Source organism: Periplaneta americana, chromosome 13, assembly GCF_040183065.1.
Source record: "Periplaneta americana isolate PAMFEO1 chromosome 13, P.americana_PAMFEO1_priV1, whole genome shotgun sequence".
Lineage (NCBI taxonomy): Eukaryota > Metazoa > Arthropoda > Insecta > Blattodea > Blattidae > Periplaneta > Periplaneta americana.
Genome location: NC_091129.1, coordinates 46,197,831 through 46,216,532, shown reverse-complemented (window position 1 = coordinate 46,216,532; position 18,702 = coordinate 46,197,831). Strand labels below are relative to the sequence as shown.

Here is an 18,702-nt window from a genome sequence, read left to right as displayed (position 1 = left end):
CATTTCAAGAGTTTCGAAGCAGATCTGATTCATTTGAAAATCGCATCACTACTTATAGTTTTTCTTGACCTATTGATCAAAATCATATAATTTACTAGGCCTACGCAGCAAAATGACGGAAAAATTAGGTAGGCCTATATTCTGGAATGCACACAGTAAAACATATGTTTTGACGTTTTATAAACTGTACGGATTAACTACATATACGCAATTAACATTCCAGTTGGCATTCAGAAGTCATACGCATCTAAAGAAACATATTAGTGAGTTACAATGTTTGAACAAACACTAAGAGCAAATTCCTTTTCACTTGGACATCGTTTCCTTCAATGTAAGCTACACGTAACAAAAGAGGTTTGTAACTGTTAGCAGACACTTCTTTAAGAAACGAGTGTTAATCCTTTAATTGGTTATTTTACGACGCTTTAACAATTGCTGTGATTATCTAGAGCAGGCCTGCATAAGATTTGCCCTCTCCGAGCCGGCTCACAGCTCATGAGCGGAATGCAGATATTAGCTGCGCTCTGTATAAGGGTGGACTGGAAGAAGGGGTGACCTCATACAAAATATACACAAAAGGAAGTACTATTACGAGTGTTTATAAAGTGAATTCCTTTTCAGTGTTTGCAAAACTATCTTGGACTAATATTAATTAATAAAGAAATATTTATTTTACGGAAATAATAGAAATTCTATAGCTACTTATATGTACTGCAATTCGTGACTCATACTAAAATATCAATTTCTCCTCTGAAACAATAATAAGTGGAGACAGAGGCTGTGATGCAATTTTTTGTTATCAACATTCACCTTTATCAGATTAATCACTCAACAGTATGCATTTTGAATATTGTAAACACATGATTTATTTCACATTGAATGCAGGACTATATAGCAATAGATAAGAACTTATTACAATTAGCTATTGGAACACGTTACATTAATGATTTCACAGTAAGAATATATAATAACTAGTGGATTGTGCAGCAAATGCTGCAAACTAAGTTCATTAGACGTTCAAATAAAAATTTTTAAGATTTATTTTCAGTGAAGAATACCAGACATTTTGAAAGTTATTTGCTTCCGTAATAATGAAACATACTTCCTCTGAATGTTTTTTTATGGCAAATACTTTCTCTTGAACCTATCCACCTCCAGGTTTTGAGTTTCAATGCGAAAACGCAAGTAACAATGCCAGGACGATCAGTGGGTTTTTCATGTGCGAGTAAAGCAATAGCTATTTCAGGTCATTGTGGATTGTAGGTGAAACTTAAAGAAATGTGAGGTTTGCTATGCTTTCGAACAAAAACATAGCATCTTGGTATAGCTGCATGTAGAGCTTGAAATGTAGAGGGTAAAATAATTTTATCCTGCTAAGAGATCTTGCTGAAATGATCGGGAGACTACATAATTTTGTAGGCTTCTTATTTTATCTGTAAGTAATACCTTTTGGCCTTTCCTCAGGAACTGTAATTTCTGCGCTCTCTCGAGCCACTACTGAAGAGAATGACGCATATAAATTTCTACACCACACCGCCTTTAAATATATGAAAAAGACACAACCAACCTCACTTGATTAATAACTATAAAAATATTTGATTTTTAATAATATTATCTTACGTAAGTTTTGTAGTTATATACTATGTATACAGTCGTCACTCAGTAAATTATAGAAATGAAGAGCTAATTTAAGATATTCTCTATTCTATAACCCCAAAACGTTTCACTTTCATATCATCAATATAGCATTAATATGTATCATATTAATGAAAAGTAGTCACATCATGTCATTAACTATAATAATATTTGATTTCTAATGGTAATAATGTCATCAAACCACCTCAAATTTTGTAGATTTTAATATCCAATACACCACAACTCTACTCAGAAAATTACACACCGCACAATCAGACTTGTAAATTATTTTTAGTAAGTCTTGAAGTTTTTAATAACCAATTGAATTTGAGCTCTAAATATGCCTTCGTGTAATATCCTATTGTTTATTGTAGTGTGTGTTTTGTTTTATATTGAAATCCAATTAGTTCTAAAAACTGAAGAAAGATGGATTTTGGAAAATAGACAAATTATGTAGGAAAACTAATGCTTCACTGAAAGTTACTATTTTTCTGAAAAACTTCGGGTTCCAAGCTTCAGAACGAGGGGTCAATTATTAAAATCCGTTCAACCGTTTTCCTGTAATTTCCATTACCAGTCCAAATTATATTATATTATATATATATATATATATATATATATATATATATATGTAAAATGAGTCCGTATAGGTCAGTTTCTATCTGATGCTTGTCCAATTCACTGCGGGCTAAAGCAGGGAGATGCACTATCACCTTTACTTTTTAACTTCGCTCTAGAATATGCCATTAGGAAAGTTCAGGATAACAGGCAGGGTTTGGAATTGAACGGGTTACATCAGCTTCTTGTCTATGCGGATGACTTGAATGTGTTAGGAGAAAATCCACAAACGATTAGGGAAAACACGGAAATTTTACTTGAAGCAAGTAAAGCGATCGGTTTGGAAGTAAATCCCGAAAAGACAAAGTATATGATTATGTCTCGTGACCAGAATATTCTACGAAATGGAAATATAAAAATTGGAGATTTATCCTTCGAAGAGGTGGAAAAATTCAAATATCTTGGAGCAACAGTAACAAATATAAATGACACTCGGAGGAAATTAAACGCAGAATAAATATGGGAAATGCATGTTATTATTCGGTTGAGAAGCTCTTATCATCCAGTCTGCTGTCCAAAAATCTGAAAGTTAGAATTTATAAAACAGTTATATTACCGGTTCTTCTGTATGGTTGTGAAACTTGGGCTCTCACTCTGAGAGAGGAACATAGGTTAAGGGTGTTTGAGAATAAGGTGCTTAGGAAAATATTTGGGGCTAAGTGGGATGAAGTTACAGGAGAATGGAGAAAGTTACACAACACAGAACTGCACTCATTGTATTCTTCACCTGACATAATTAGGAACATTAAATCCAGACGTTTGAGATGGGCAGGGCATGTAGCACATATGGGCGAATCCAGAAATGCATATAGAGTGTTAGTTGGGAGACCGGAGGGAAAAAGACCTTTAGGGAGGCCGAGATGTAGATGGGAGGACAATATTAAAATGGATTTGAGGGAGGTGAGGTATGATGATAGAGACTGGATTAATCTTGCACAGGATAGGGACCGCTGGCGGGCTTATGTGAGGGCGGCAATGAATCTTCGGGTTCCTTAAAAGCCATTTGTAAGTAAGTAAGTAAGTATATGTAAAATGAAATAAACTGAAATATTATAAGTAATAACTGACATTAAAAGAGGTGCAGGTATCAATATAATAATTTTATTGTTATGTTGGTACCAAGTGCAGGACAGCATGTGATTATATGTGCTGATACAACAGTCGTGCTAATAACCAGTATTGCCACTGGCCGAAAATAAAATGTGCCAGATTTCTCTGAAAATTTTACCAGATTGTACAGATTTTATTCTATAATGTACCAAACTCTGTTATTTGTCTATGGTACCAAATTTGTACCAGCCCAATTTTCTCATGAAAACACCTGTACAAATTACAAATACAGAAAAAAAAAAAAGAGCATGAACACATCGACATGGATAAGACGTGTTAGTGTGTATAGCCTGCAAAGCAGTGGATGTAGCCTCCAACTCCGAGTTCCTTGACGAAGATTCTGAAACTGCAGATGGAATGGACCCCTCCCCATTTTTTTTACCGTCACGAACAGACAGTTGTTTTTCACTTGAATTTGTATTCCGTATTTTTTTCATTACCTACATTATCTGCTAATTAAATCGTAATATATCAGTAACCGTAATTTGTCTCTTGCTTCTTAATAATAATAATAATAATAATAATAATAATAATAATAATAATAATAATAATAATAATAATAATAATTTATAATGTTTCATCTCATAAAGCCAACATAACTGTCCATTTTTAATTCTTTAGATGCTTTAGAATTCACTTCACAGACTTATCTCATCTGTCTTCATCGAAGAGTAACAAGAAAGTGTTTTCCATTTCGAAATACAAGGTGGGCCAGTCAAACGGAAACATTTGATGGGAGTATACTGTTCATATGGAGAGGGTGAGAATGAATATAACCGTCTCTTCTCTACCTACTTACTTTACAATTTATGACTCCTTAGGCAGTGACATCACTATCTCCGCCTTCCCTAATAACCAAGTTGTTTGTCTCTACCATGTTTGTTAGATGGTGCTCATTGTTACAGCAAACTGCAATTAATTGATTTCAATAGTCATGAGAAACCTCTTCATGCCCAAAAGGTAATGGTATGGTGCGCGGTTTCATCAACTGGAATAATCGGCCCTTTGATTTTTGAGAATGAGACCGGAAATGCAGTGACTGTTAATTCAGTGTGATCTGTTGAAATGATACAGAACTTTTTACACCACAACTCGCCCATTTTCCAGTGAATGAAAACACATTGTTTCAACAGAACGGAGCAACAAGCCACACCGCAAGAATTTCGATGGATGCTGTGAATGCTTTGTTCCTGGGCCGCATCATTTCTCACAAAGAGGATACCGCTTGGCTGCCTACGTCACCTGATTTAACAGGTTGTGATTTCTTCCTAAGGGGGCACCTCAAAACGAAGGTGTTTGAGGGCAATCCAGCCAGAACAATTCAAGCCCTAAAACAACGTATACGAGAAGAGGTCGCTGCAATACCTGTCAATATGCTGAGAGGGGTTATGCAACAGTTCATGGCCAGACTCGAAGAATGTGTGCATTTCAATGGAGGTCATTTGGCTAAAGTAATTTTTAAGAAATATTTTTTTTTCTTGTTGCATACGTAATGGTTATTCATGTACTTGTCATTTCCACTCATTAAATTGATATAATAGTAACTTTTCATTCTTTTTCTGCGCCTTGAAATCTTTCCATTTGACTGGCCCACCTTGTACAATACACATAAAGAGAAAATGCATTGTCGCAGTCATTTTAACAAATAAGCGCTTACAGTTGCATCATAATAACCAGTCCAGTCCTGCTTTTTGCAGCAATGACAGTTATCGTAGTAGTCTATGTTAACGATGGATGGGTCAAGAAGTGAATGAAAGAAAATAAAACTTCAATACTTGTTTCTAATTATTTAGATTCTCTATTAATGTGTTGACCTTAAAGTCAGCTGTAAATCTGATTGTCGGCTACCGATAATAATCACAATTTTTTCAACTTCATTAAAGCCAGTTATAATAATGTCTGTTTTCAAATTAAGAAAATAGAAGAAATAATTGAAAATAATTGAAAATTGTATCAAAAAAATAGTTGTACATACCAGGGTACAGATCACTTAAAATTGTACCAGATCCGTACAATTGTACCGAAAGTGACAACACTGGTAACTGGTAATAACACTTTCATGTGGAATGTATATGCCCTCCCTCTTGCTCTGCACAGTCCCTGCAGCACCTACATACAGTTGTCAACAAACGACAGTGCGCTCACTGGACAGCGGTAAAGAAATTGCAGACAACTAATACGAATTAAGGTCAACATATAATCAAACACAGTCATACTTGTAACTTGCACTGTCATGCATTACTTGCGGACCACTCGAGCCACTGAATTAATATCCACGAATTCAAGGAAGAGTCACCAAGTCAGCTCCAGCAGACCGAAAACCCAGGTATCATAACACAGGTGAAACCATGGGGTAGTTACTAATCACTTGCTGCTGTACAGTTACACATCTCGTTGACTGGTGGACAAACAACCACCACTGTTGTCAGACATTAAATCCTGATGTGAGCTCGATTGCACGTCGCAGATCACTCTCCCATGATGCACCACCACTCCAGTTGAACGCTGCTCGCTAACTCCCTGCCCGACAGTCACTTCCAATGGATGATATCCGAAAAACAGGAGTAGGGATTTTAACTGACAAATCTGAAAAAGTACCGATAGAAAAATCACACAGCAAGACACTGGCCAATCAACGTGCATAATTGCTACCCGCTTTCGAGGTGGCACCTGATGTAATCAAAAGCAAAGATGATAAGCTCTAGGACTGCTATCTATGTAAAAGAAAGAAAACAAACAGAAATATGTGATAAAGAAACACGAGGGAAACGGAAACAAAGTGGCATTAGAACACAAAGTCACATAACTTATATCATAAATTTAAACTCTAATGACACTGGTTCCACTTGTTGAATTTAATTTGAAGGACATCGGTATTCATTATGAATTGGTATGTTATTTCACTTAGAAAAATCAATGGTGATTTCATTGTTAATGGCTAATATGAATTATTACTTTTGTAAAATACACACTTTTAATCTTTTTTTTTTCTGACATTTCTGTAAAGTTGTGTATGGATATGTGAGCCAAATTCCATTCTGTAACTAAATTACATACCAAGGTTAAAAGAAAGCAAAGTTGTGTAATGTGTTTGCAGCAGGTTGCTGGTTTTTGCTTTCTTATAAACCCTATATACTACATTTTCAACACTGCTGGGAGCAGTCATTACATTATCATCACTATCAAATCTCATTAGGTATTTAGTAGTATTGCTGATGTCTTCCAGAGCTAACAGGAAAACTGTTGAGAACTCAATGCTTTCTCTATTTCCCTCGTCCTTTTCTTCATTTTGAAATGCATAAAACGCTAGATTTTTTTCTAACATTAATTGTTCCATGATTTGAACTTCACATGTTACATATTCTTCATATGACACACCAGCTTCTAATTGATCACATTCGTCTTCTGTAGCGTTAATTCTGTTCCACTTTCAATCCTGCAAGATCCACTTCCATCCATAGATAATCCACATACTTATGAAAATAGTTAGACATTATTGAATCTGTGATTGCTTTCCAAGCCTCTGTAATGACATGCAGAACATCCAGAACATTTACCTTAATCAGAGTTGCATCATGAATCAACTTGTCAGTTGCACACATTGTTTTTCTCACAAGATTCTTGCGGTAATAATGTTTAAATGACATGATTATATTTTGTTCAGTGTAGAGTAATCAGTAATTATGTCCACTGCTATGGAGTAACAATTAACCTGCCCGACCATGAAACGAGCAGGCTTGGGTTCAAATTTGGTTGGGACAAGTTACCTGATTGGGGTTTTTTCCATGTTTCCCTCAACCACTTGAAGCAGAATTGCTGGGTAATTTTCGGTGTTGGACCTCGGACTCATTTCTCCTTCATTAGCATCATTTCATTAATCATATTTAACAGTTAACAGGTTGACCAGGAGGAATTTGCCTACAGGCGGCATCTGTCTGCAGGAGCTGCACATATCCCAGAGATGCCACATGAGCTTCAATCAGCAGACTGCAGATTATTTACTTTAAAAAGTACTTTACTATTTAATAAAGATCTCATCTTGTCCTGCCCTAAGCTTCAACAAAAGATTGTCAGCTTCATTTTTTCACTTCAATACCTGAGGAATCCTCACGCTCAGTCATCAGTACAGCTTCAGAAAATATTCTTTTTGAATTTTTAAGAAATTGAAATAGTAAAAATTCTCCCTTTTGTTGAAAAAAACCACAAGCCTACTTAGAAATTTATCCAAGCTTAAGAAACAAGACCTGAGAGATTTATACATTTCACTCAAATGATTCAAAGCAGGCTTTAAGAAAAATCATCTGGTTTTGCTATGGTCTAACGTAATTTTATTTTCTCCTTCAAAAAATTCACAGAATAATTTTAAACTCTCCAGTTTGACAGTAAGCAAACGAAAAAAATTGGAAAATCCTTTCTATAACAGCCTGACAGTCAAGTGGCAAAATACCTACAGCAGTTCTGTACAGTATTGTGTATTATATGGGCTGCACAACTACCCCACATATTTGCCTACTCAGTTCTTTTTTATTTATTAAATATATTTTTTACCAACCGCTACAGTGTTCTAGTGGTACAGTGCTGGACTTATAATATTGTGAACCCGGGTTCGATCCCCGACATACCTCAATTTATAACTTGTGTTAGGCAAGCCCGTGGTCCAGGTAATATGGGTTTTCTCCAGCAGTTCCGGTTCCTCTGTGGCATTCCAACAAATCTCTATCACCTCATCATGGGTGTAGTGTATGCCAGCCTCCTATGTCACATCCTTGGCAACGACTCTGTTGGTAAATTGGTCTACACAACTGGCTTCATATGGGTGAATGACGAAAAGTCAAGTACCCGCCATTAGTTAGCCTATAAAAAATTTCTTTTTAAATAACCAAAATTGGTGTTTGTATTGTTGTCTGCTGATATTCCTAGTATTTTGTCTGAAATGTTAAATCTTTCAACAATTTCCATAATACAGCACTCTCATTTTACAAGGGAAGTAGACTACAATAGAATCCGGCATTAGGGTTGCCAACTTCTTTTGAAGAAAATACAGGAGACTAAGGAATCGACAAAATTTCACATAGAAAATTGACAAATTATTCAGTTCCATTACTAAAAACATTTCTGTGGCCGGGAGGAAGAAGGTCTTAAGTAAAAATTTTAAACTTTTCAGGAGAGCAGTAGAAAGATGGAAATTGGTGTCAATTATAGAGTTTTTTTAATTAAGAGGTTTTCCCTGGATATTATTTGTTTATATTTCTTCTAAAATAGGTAATGTTGCTCATTTAACAATTTTCTTGATTATTTCCAAAGATAGCCGCACTTAAGCCCTTTTAAGACTAGAATCCAAACTGAGTAGAAGGGACTATGTAAACATAAGACCTTTTTCATGTCAAAATAAATGAGAAATGTGAATTATTAGGAATGCAAAATGGGTCTTAAACAATTATTATAGGACTGTTTACGGTAACGCTGTATAAATCCAGTCAGGAGTCTTATTTGACTTTAACCATTTTACCAGATTGTAGAAAATTGTTTCCGCTTTCACAATATATAAAAATCTCATTTTCACAAAAAAATTGACTTAAGACCTTTTTCCTCCCGGCCACAGAATTTTATTCTACACTTCAGCACCTAAGCTTAAATTAAGAGTATTTTGAGACACATTTTGTGTCGCGTAATAATTGAAGTCGACTGCAGTTTGCTGTTCTGGTATGATTAGTTGTAGTCTGACGAGATATTTTGTGGTCCAGCAGGGGACATCAGCAATTTCAAGAAAAACCACTAACGCTTACCTAGTCATGCTCCATTGAAATTTTGCAGAAAATACATGTAACATTAGATACAATGATAGACCTTTGCACATTAAATTTGTTGAGTATCTTAACTTTTTTAATTAAGTGCAGAAACACAGGTAACTCCTATACATAATTATAGCCACTGAGAATTCAAGAATTCAATTTCAGTACTGACGCATGCATGGAAGTCTTTCACATAATGTTGTACACACTGAACTCTAACACACACATTTCACAAGTACTTGTCTGAAGAATGTATCTTTTTAAGAATCTGTTCATTCCTATACAGCTTCACACTAAGTTCTTCACATAGAAATGAAAGTTTGTTTTCACTTGTAACAAAGCTTTAAATGTTTCAATTTTCATTCTTGACTTTTCATCAGTCCAGATTGAGTTCATTGTGGAGAAAAGTCTTTCAACTGATGAATTACTGACTGAAAGACACATGATTAATGACACTATTTTGGGAAGATTTTCAAACTCAATGGAATTTTTTTTTTATAAATGTTGAAAAACATCATACCACTTTTCATCTGTTGGTTTGTCACAAAATTTCTCATTTTTTGAATTACATAAAAATGGACACTGTGACAGTTCTAATGCTTCCACGCAACGCAAATGCTAAGATGACCAAAGACAAAGATGCTACATTCTTCTCAAAGAGTGCAGAATATCTCATACTGTGCTCACTGGTTCTTCTGTCTCATACTGAGAAACTTTCAGAAATGTGCATGAATCACAGCAGTTTCAGTAAAATGCTATTGAAACAAAATCAAAGCTTCTGGGGACAAAAACAGGGACATTTGCTCCCCGGGGACAGCATCTCAAAACCGGGGACTATCCCCGGAAATCGGAGACATCTGGTCAGCCTAATTAGATGCATCGTCCTCCTGTTTTGAATATCTGTGTAATTATTGTTCATGAAATGAAACACCCTCTTTGTATGAGCATTACTACTTGGTACGCTTAAAATAAAACTCACCAGTTTTTTCCAGTTTATAATATAAACATGGTTTGATTTTAAACGAGTGAGCAATAAAAACCTATTTCTGACAAGCATTATCTTCTCTGAAGACTGCACATTTTAATTCGTCTTGAACAACAAAATTCAGCATATAAATCATCATTCACGGCAAAATCAAATGCTTAGAATAATAATTTTTACATTATGCAAAAATAAAGAAGAAAAATGCTCGAAGAGAAGAAAAATACAGGAGCCGGGAGAGTGTTAAAAATGAGGGGCAAATACTGGAGGATTGGCAACCCTACCCGGCGTACACTTTACTTCGTACACAAGCAACAGTCACTAACATGTTCCAGTACAATTCTCAGAAGCAACTAACTGCTGGGAAGTTTTGTAGAACTGGCTTCCCACGATACGGTCGGGAGAGCAGGAAGTCGGCCAATGGGGGAATGACGCAAAGTTTTCTCATAAAATGTGAGCACTGTATAATGAACCAGAATTTTAATTTTAAATTTCATTTTTAACTTCAAAATTTGGAGTTTTTCAGTACCAACAAAAACTGATGACGTTTTCTTGTCAATGTGGTTTGATGTATCTATTTATAATATGCAAAAGGGCGAACCTTTTAAATCTTCAGTGATGTCCTTTCGAGCATGAGGTGTCAAATCATTTATGGCTATGGATTTGCATTTAGTCCATAAGTAAATTCCTTATCCATGACTTTAACCCACCAGTGGTCGCTGTATGAATGTTACTCTCACATCTCTTTAAATCTTGATTCTGAATTCTGGTTTTCTCTCTAGTTGAGTTTATGACTTTTAGTTACAAGCAGCTATTATTTTCACCAAACCCATAATTGCGATTTCATTAAGCCCCTGCATCATATGTGAGGGATTCTCTTGTCATGCAACCAACCTTGCTTGGGCTTTTCTGCCAATTCTCAGAATGTCTTACGAATGTCATTCTTTGCAAAATGCAATTATTGCAGATTCAGTTGTTCAGTTAACAAATTATGGGACTATCCCAGAGTGCTTGAGAGCTACAATGTGTACGAAAAGATTTTTTTCTTCTCCTTTGTGCTTTGAGGTTGGATAACATAAATGACAGGCACAGGTTGCTATACGAGAAGTATTCAATCACACTGTAAGCAAGCTATCAGATTGGAGAATATGGAACGGTGGACGAAATGTTGGAAGATTTTCGAGGAAAGTGTAAATTTCGCATATATATTGAAAATAAAGCTACAAAATACAGCATAAAAATATATTTTCTGGTAGATGTCCGCACATTTTATGCAGAAATTTTTGTAATTCATGCTGGAGAGCAGCCAAAGGGGATGTACATAGATGACTATAGCGCAAGTAGTTTTGTCAAGAGATTTGCGTCTCCAATATTAAATAAGTGGAGAAATATTGCAATGAATAACTACTCCACGTCTATCCCCCTAGGCAAGGAACTGCTTGAAGAAAGAATCTCAATCCTGAGAACTTTAAGAAAAAACAACTAAATCTTACAACTATAGTAGAATCCCTCTTAACCGGCACCAATGGGACCAGGCAAATTCCGGATACGAGATTTTTCCGGATAATTGAACAAGTATTTTAACAAATTACCTGTTCGTATTTTATGATGCCAACCTGTTGAAATCACAGCCATATGAAACTTATTTCTCAGTCACTTGATCATAACTAAATAACATAAAACTGTGTAGATTTACTTTATTAAAAAACGTCACTTAACACAAAAATCCACACTAACCTTGCAGTTTCATTTTCTGGTGCAATTCCTTGGCGTTCTCAGTCAAGAAATGCACATTCCCTTAGATCTTTTAATTGCCAACCATTCATATAGAACACAATCTAATTCTTCACAATGGGACTGTAAAACAAAAACAATGGCTTTTCTAAGACCTCACCCAATTAGAGCAAAAATTGTTACAGATGGTAAAATAATAGAACAAGTTAGTACATTTAAATATTTGGGTTGCTCTATAACTTAGAAAAAGTTTGAAATTTATAATACACTAAGGGCCTGTACTACGATCGCCTGTTAAAGCTCCAGATTCGTATACTCCAGTTTAGCAATCTGGAAGTTAAATATTTTGTTCTGTACTACCAGCGGATTTTAACTGCAGGATTGTTATCCGGAAGATATAGTAACATTTTTATTACGTTGGCAATGAAGTTACTGAAAATGTAGTGAAATTTATTGCGTTGGTATACCTTTCCCCGCGTATTTCATGTTTATGTTCCGTGTTTATATGGTACTATTTATTTTGAGGTTTTATTGTAAGCATTATTGTTATTATTTATTATAATACTGAAGCTCCAGCCAAAAAAATAACAGAGTGGAGAACAGAAAATTACACATAAGTTACTGTATGAAGAAATTTTACATGGAAGCAAAAGGTAAGATTTTAAAGGTTATGTTTCTTTTCGAATAGTAATAATTCCTACCATATGATAGTATTTTGGTTTTAATTAGTAGGCCTAAACAGGACGGGTGCGGGTTCCAGCAAAAGTGCGTTTTTCTCCACAATCATTGTTTTATTCATGTGTAACTGCACAAGAAGTGTAGGTGGCAATTATTTTTGTTTTGTAATTAATATTAAGTGTGCTTTCAGTTTGTTGTATAGCCTACATTATTAGTGAATTTATTTCGGTAATTTTTTAGAAATAGTGTACTTCACGGCTTCAAATCATGGGTCGAAGGCACAATAACTCGTTTAAAAAAGAAAAGTTCACTGATACTGATAATAATGAATGATGTCTTTGGCCTGGGATTTCTAACCAACATTAATACAGCAAGGTACACTGTTCCTAGCAAATTACCAATATTTCAGTATGTTAGACCTACGTATTTTACTGTTAATAAATGGGCGGATATTTTGTATTAGGCTCATAATACCATTCGATCACAGATAGGGCCTAACATTATTTTTTAAAAGAACAGCATGAGGTGGAGAGACGTTTCCACTAAAATGCAATAGGCCTATCTGTTTGTAATGCACATTCAACACCTCGTAAAATAACACAAGAACAGCAGATATTAAGTTTTTTCCAAAGTTTCTATGTACAGTTTGATATTGTACTGACAATCGTCCATTAAATGCTTTTGCTTATTTAGGTATAGAAACTTAGATAAGGGAAAAAGAGAAATACAATATATTTTCTAATGTTGTAGGTTGCGTATGGAATTAACCTAGTTTTACTTCCTTTTTAGTAATATAGAATGAAGCATGGGAAGAATATAGTAACATCAGCACAAATACAAGGACCTGAAAACAGCTGAGAAGCAAATTTGAATTCTTGGAAAAGAACACAAATAAAATTGCTGCTGCAGAGAGATAATGAAGGCTACACCAGGCTATACCAGGGCCACTCACGGAGATTGGAACCACAGACCTAAATAGTGCATGTAAACTTAGCGCTTTCTCATTTGCTGATAAAAAGACTTCTTATAATGCTAACAAAATGGCCTCTGTCACATTAATGCATCAAAATTTTCAGTGCATTAGAAATAAGCTGTATCAATTAGAAATAATCATAAACCATGATTTAAAGAAGTTAGATATCTTATGCTGTACAGAGCACTGGCTAAACACAAAGGAAATAACATACTGTCATATTCCAGATTTCAACCTTTCAAGTTACTTCTGTCGGGACACTTACAAAAATGGAGGAACAGCTATTTTTGTGAGACAACATTTATCACATATAGAAAAAAAGAATACGTATTATCTAAACCAAGACAAAGTATTCGAACATGCTGTGACTGAAATTAGCGGTCAGGATTATAATTTAACTGTAGTGTGTGTCTATAGGTCCCCAGATGGCTGTATAAAAACCTTTTTAGAAAAGTTTGAACTTCTTTTAAATCACCTAAAAAGCAAAAAGAAACAATTAATTTTGTGCGGTGACTTCAACATAGATTTTTTAAATAGTGATGCTACCATAACAGAATTCAGATCGCTAATTCGATCATATAATCTGATAGAAACAATAGACACTCCAACTAGAATAGCCTCTAATTCTAAAACATGCCTAGACCAAATAATTATTGACCATGATTCTTATCCATTCTCAGTAGGAAATATTGATATGGGTATCGCAGACCACAATGCTATATTCTTAAATATTTATGCATTTGAAAACGCTAAACCAAATAGCACTAAGCCAATTAGGTATAAAAGATCTTTTAATGATGAAAACGTTGAATATTTTAAACGTTTGCTAAGCAAAGAAAATTGGATTGAAGTAACCAACTTAACAGATGTGGATGCGAAAACAAACGAATTTATAAACTCAATAACTCATTATTTTGATGTTGCTTTTCCACTAAAAAAATGTACACTTACAAATAAGCAGTTCAACAATTCAAAAAATTGGATAACGAAGGGGATTGTAACTTCTTGTAGGAGGAAAAAGGAGTTATATAAATTGTGCCAAATTACAAATAGCCTAGATCTTAAATTACATTATAAACGATATACCAGCATATTAAAGAAAGTTATACATGCAGCTAAACTGAAATTCAATGGAGAATTCATTATGAAAGCACAGAACAGAGGTAAAGCTATATGGGAAGTTGTAAAGAAAGAAACTTGTAAAAATACCAAAGTCTCAAATCAAGACTTTTCAATAATACATAATGGTCAAACAATTCAAAATTCCTTCGAAATAGCTGAAATTTTTAATAAATTTTTTGCAAATGTAGCAGACAATCCTAATAACCAGGTAACAGGTAGTCAGGAAACAACCTTACATGGAACAGGAAATGTAAACACCATATTTCTATCTCCCGTGACTGCAGATGAAATTCTCGATATAACAAAAAAACTAAAAAATAATCTTTCCTGTGGACCTGATGACATTCCGGATGGTATTGTAAAGAAATGTGCCGTACTACTAGTAGCTCCACTAGTAAACATCTGCAATTCATCTTTAATTAGTGGTAAATTTCCCGAACAATTCAAACTCGCAAAAGTATGTCCTATATTTAAGAAGGGAGATAAACAAAATATTAACAACTATAGGCCGATATCTCTATTATCTACATTCTCCAAAATCCTTGAAAAAGTTATGTATAATAGATTAGTTCGGTTTTTAGATTGCAATGGTGCACTATCTAATGCTCAATTTGGATTTCAAAAAGGCAAAGGAATTAATAACGCCATATTCACTTTCACGGAATTTATTCTAAATTCAAAAGACAACAAGAATCAAACAGTTGGGCTATTCCTGGACCTGAGCAAAGCATTTGACACAGTTGACCACATGATACTGATCCAGAAACTACAATGGTTTGGCATAAGGGGGTTAGCTAAAAGTTGGTTTGTTTCTTACCTAAGTGCAAGGCAACAATTTGTTGAAATAGGCTCAATGAAATCATATCCCACTATCATGAAAAGCGGGGTGCCCCAGGGTTCCATACTTGGCCCAATTCTATTTCTCCTGTATATAAACGACCTTCCCTCAAGGATAACACAAGCTAAAACCGTTCTCTTTGCAGATGACACCAATATTGTTTTCAATGCTCTTGATAAAAATAATTTACAGGAGAAAATAAATGAAACCTCAAGACAACTAGAACAATGGTTAGCTAGCAATAGAATGTCAGTAAAACCGTTTGTATGCATTTCAGTCAGAAACAACTACATGACTCCATTGAAATACTACTTAATAATACTGGAATAAAGGACGTCGATTGTGCAAACTTTTAGGGATATGGATTGATTCCAACCTCACGTGGGAAAGTCATATTCAATTCTTAACTGATAAACTAAGTCGTTTGTGTTATGCTTTCCGTGTCCTAACCAATATAACTCCCAAGGAACTACTTAGAGCGGTTTACTTTGGCTATGTTCACTCTATATTATCATATGGGATAATTATCTGGGGGTCGTCATCAAAACTTGCACAAGTGTTTAGACTGCAAAAGAGAATATTGAAAATTATAAAGAAAGTACCTATTCGCTCGGATAGTAAAAAAATATTCAAAGAGTTTGATATTTTGCCCCTACCTTGTATTTACATTCTTGAAACAGTCTGTTTCATACACCAAAATTATGATAGTTTTAAAATAAACTCTGATTATCACAACTACAGCACAAGAACATGCAATAATTTACATTTTAATCATCATAGGTTATCCAAAAGTCTCAATAGTTTATCACATACAGGGATAAGACTTTACAACAAACTCCCTGTTGAAACTAAAGCCCTTAGCTATGCTAGATTTACAAAGTCAGTGAAACATATTTTACTTTTCCACATGCCTTTTACTGTCAATGAATATCTTAGTTTAGCACTCCAAATTTAGCTTACAGTAGTTAGTATCTCCTTTTGTGTTTACTGCTCTTCTTTTGTATCTGATTCATGTCTGGGGTGAGACTGCCCAAGAAGATAAGGAAACCAAGAACCTTGTACAAGTAATGGTCTGAAGAAAACTGTGGAGAATTGACTTCATTACTGAATGTGTTGATTGTATATTATTTGTATATTATTGTAGACATCTTGTATGTCGGAAAAACATGTATGTAACCGCATATTTATTATGTATTCACTCTGACGATGCCATGAAATCATTGTATTTCCTAAGGCTAATACCTACCTACCTACCTACCTACCTACCTACCTATCTATCTATCTATCTATCTATCTATCTATCTATCTATCTATCTATCTATCTATCTACAATTGGAGCCCCTCCAACTGAAGCAAAACCAAATCCAAACTTAGCCGAGGTAAGTGATTTAATTCTCCTACCAATTGAGTGACTTCTCAGTGATTTTGATTCATATTCAATGCATAAGTTCACTTATATGTTAAGTTATACAGTTATTAAATAATAAGCAGAGGAAATTGTATAACACAAGTTTGAATTCTTTTTATTTATTTATTTATTCATTCACTCATTTATTTATTTATTTACTTACTTTTGTTACAGCCGAAGTAGTAACTAAACCAAGTTCCACTGATACCAGTGCAGCTAATAACACGAATGAGGTTAGTGTGTAAGGAATTAAGAGTCAGAAGAAGAGATGATGAGCTTTAGAGATAAAAAAATATTAGATTCTTGAAAATTGTTATACAAATTTAATTTAATGTCGGTATTGCATTATAATACTATTATTTCTTTTTTATTTACAGTACCATTCAGGTTCACAGTGCAATTCTTTAGTTTTTGAAGTGAAACTGGACATCCCAACAATATCTCCAGGTAATTTGATTTATACTACAAAACGTTCTTTCACATTCTACTATGATGCTTACTTTTCCAATCTGAAATAGCTGTAACATGTAAACACATTTTCAGACAACATGTTGAAAATAAAACTAACACACATACTATATGAAATCTGCAGCAAGCAGTGGATAAATTAGATGCAAAAGTTAAAAAAGAAATGTTAAAATATAAATTGTACATAATGATGAAATAGTCACAAGAAATGGATATCATAAAAACTAAACATCATTGTATTATAATATTATGTGGGATTTGAGTGGGAATTTGAAATTTATAAATGTAGGCCTAAAAATAGAAAGTACACTAAACTGAAGAATTTATTTTGAGATTTCTCTGTAATGGGTTTGTAATCAGATTAGGCTACATTATGTTAAGTTGTATTTCAATTTTACTGTGAGGATTCTCACTTTGAATGATTTCTTGTGTACAGAAAAACTGAAAAATATCTTTTCATAAGATAAAACAGAAATTGACTACACTCTATTTACAATAGAACTATATGCTTGGTTTTTTCTCTCTCTTTTTTATTGCAGCTTCACTTTCTTATTGTTAAAAATGAGTTTGGATTAATAGCACGTTAGAAAATACAATACTGTTACAGCTGCTGACTTTGAAGTGTCCACACATTTATGATAAAACATCATCTTTCTCCAGAATTAATTCCACTCTTAAAATATTACAGAGTCAGCTGGTGGAGCAGATGAAGGTCTTCCACTGTACGGGTGTCTACAAAGTGTAATGAAAGTAAGTTTTAAGTGAAATTACTGGTTTATTCAGTGTAGGTAGTGTAGGCTAAACCCAGGAAGGTCTGAATATAAGCATATATCCCTCTCTTAAATATTTCAGCTGATAATGGAATAATACTGATCGAGTTACACCCCAAGGATGCTTAAAAAAAAAAAAGAAACAAAAAGCAAGCCTCTGAGGAATGCATTAGCCACATTGAAAAATCTTTCTCCATCTGTGAACGGTAAGTTTAATGTTGACTTAATTATACTTGAGATGTTAGAAATGCATGAACTTCAGTACTATTACAGTGATTTCTTTAAAAAATACATTAGTTGAAAGTTGGATGCTAACATTATAACAAAGAATGATTTGAAATAAAAGTAAGTCATGTCCTCATGTTTGGAAAGAGATGGGGTTTGGAATATCAAAAGTAACATTTGCAGTTTTTACATTACTTTTTCCTCCTCTTTAATGGGTGGTCCATCTACAAGGACATCTTCAATTAGTGGCAGAAAGTAAATGCTACAATAATCACCCATTCTTTATGTTTTAACAAAAAATATGTTTAATTTTGTTGACCAGATTTGTTTGACCTGGATGACTGGGAGA

The 18,702-nt window shown here is 34.3% G+C and overlaps 1 long non-coding RNA gene across 1 annotated transcript; it reads left to right on the top strand.

Moving 5' to 3' along the window:
• Positions 1-16,810: 16,810 nt before the first annotated feature.
• LOC138711844 (uncharacterized) lies at positions 16,811-18,108 on the top strand. The gene is made up of 4 exons (XR_011335497.1): positions 16,811-16,861; positions 17,065-17,123; positions 17,268-17,337; positions 18,047-18,108. It is a non-coding gene; the product is annotated as an uncharacterized lncRNA (long non-coding RNA).
• The last annotated feature ends 594 nt before the right edge of the window (positions 18,109-18,702 follow it).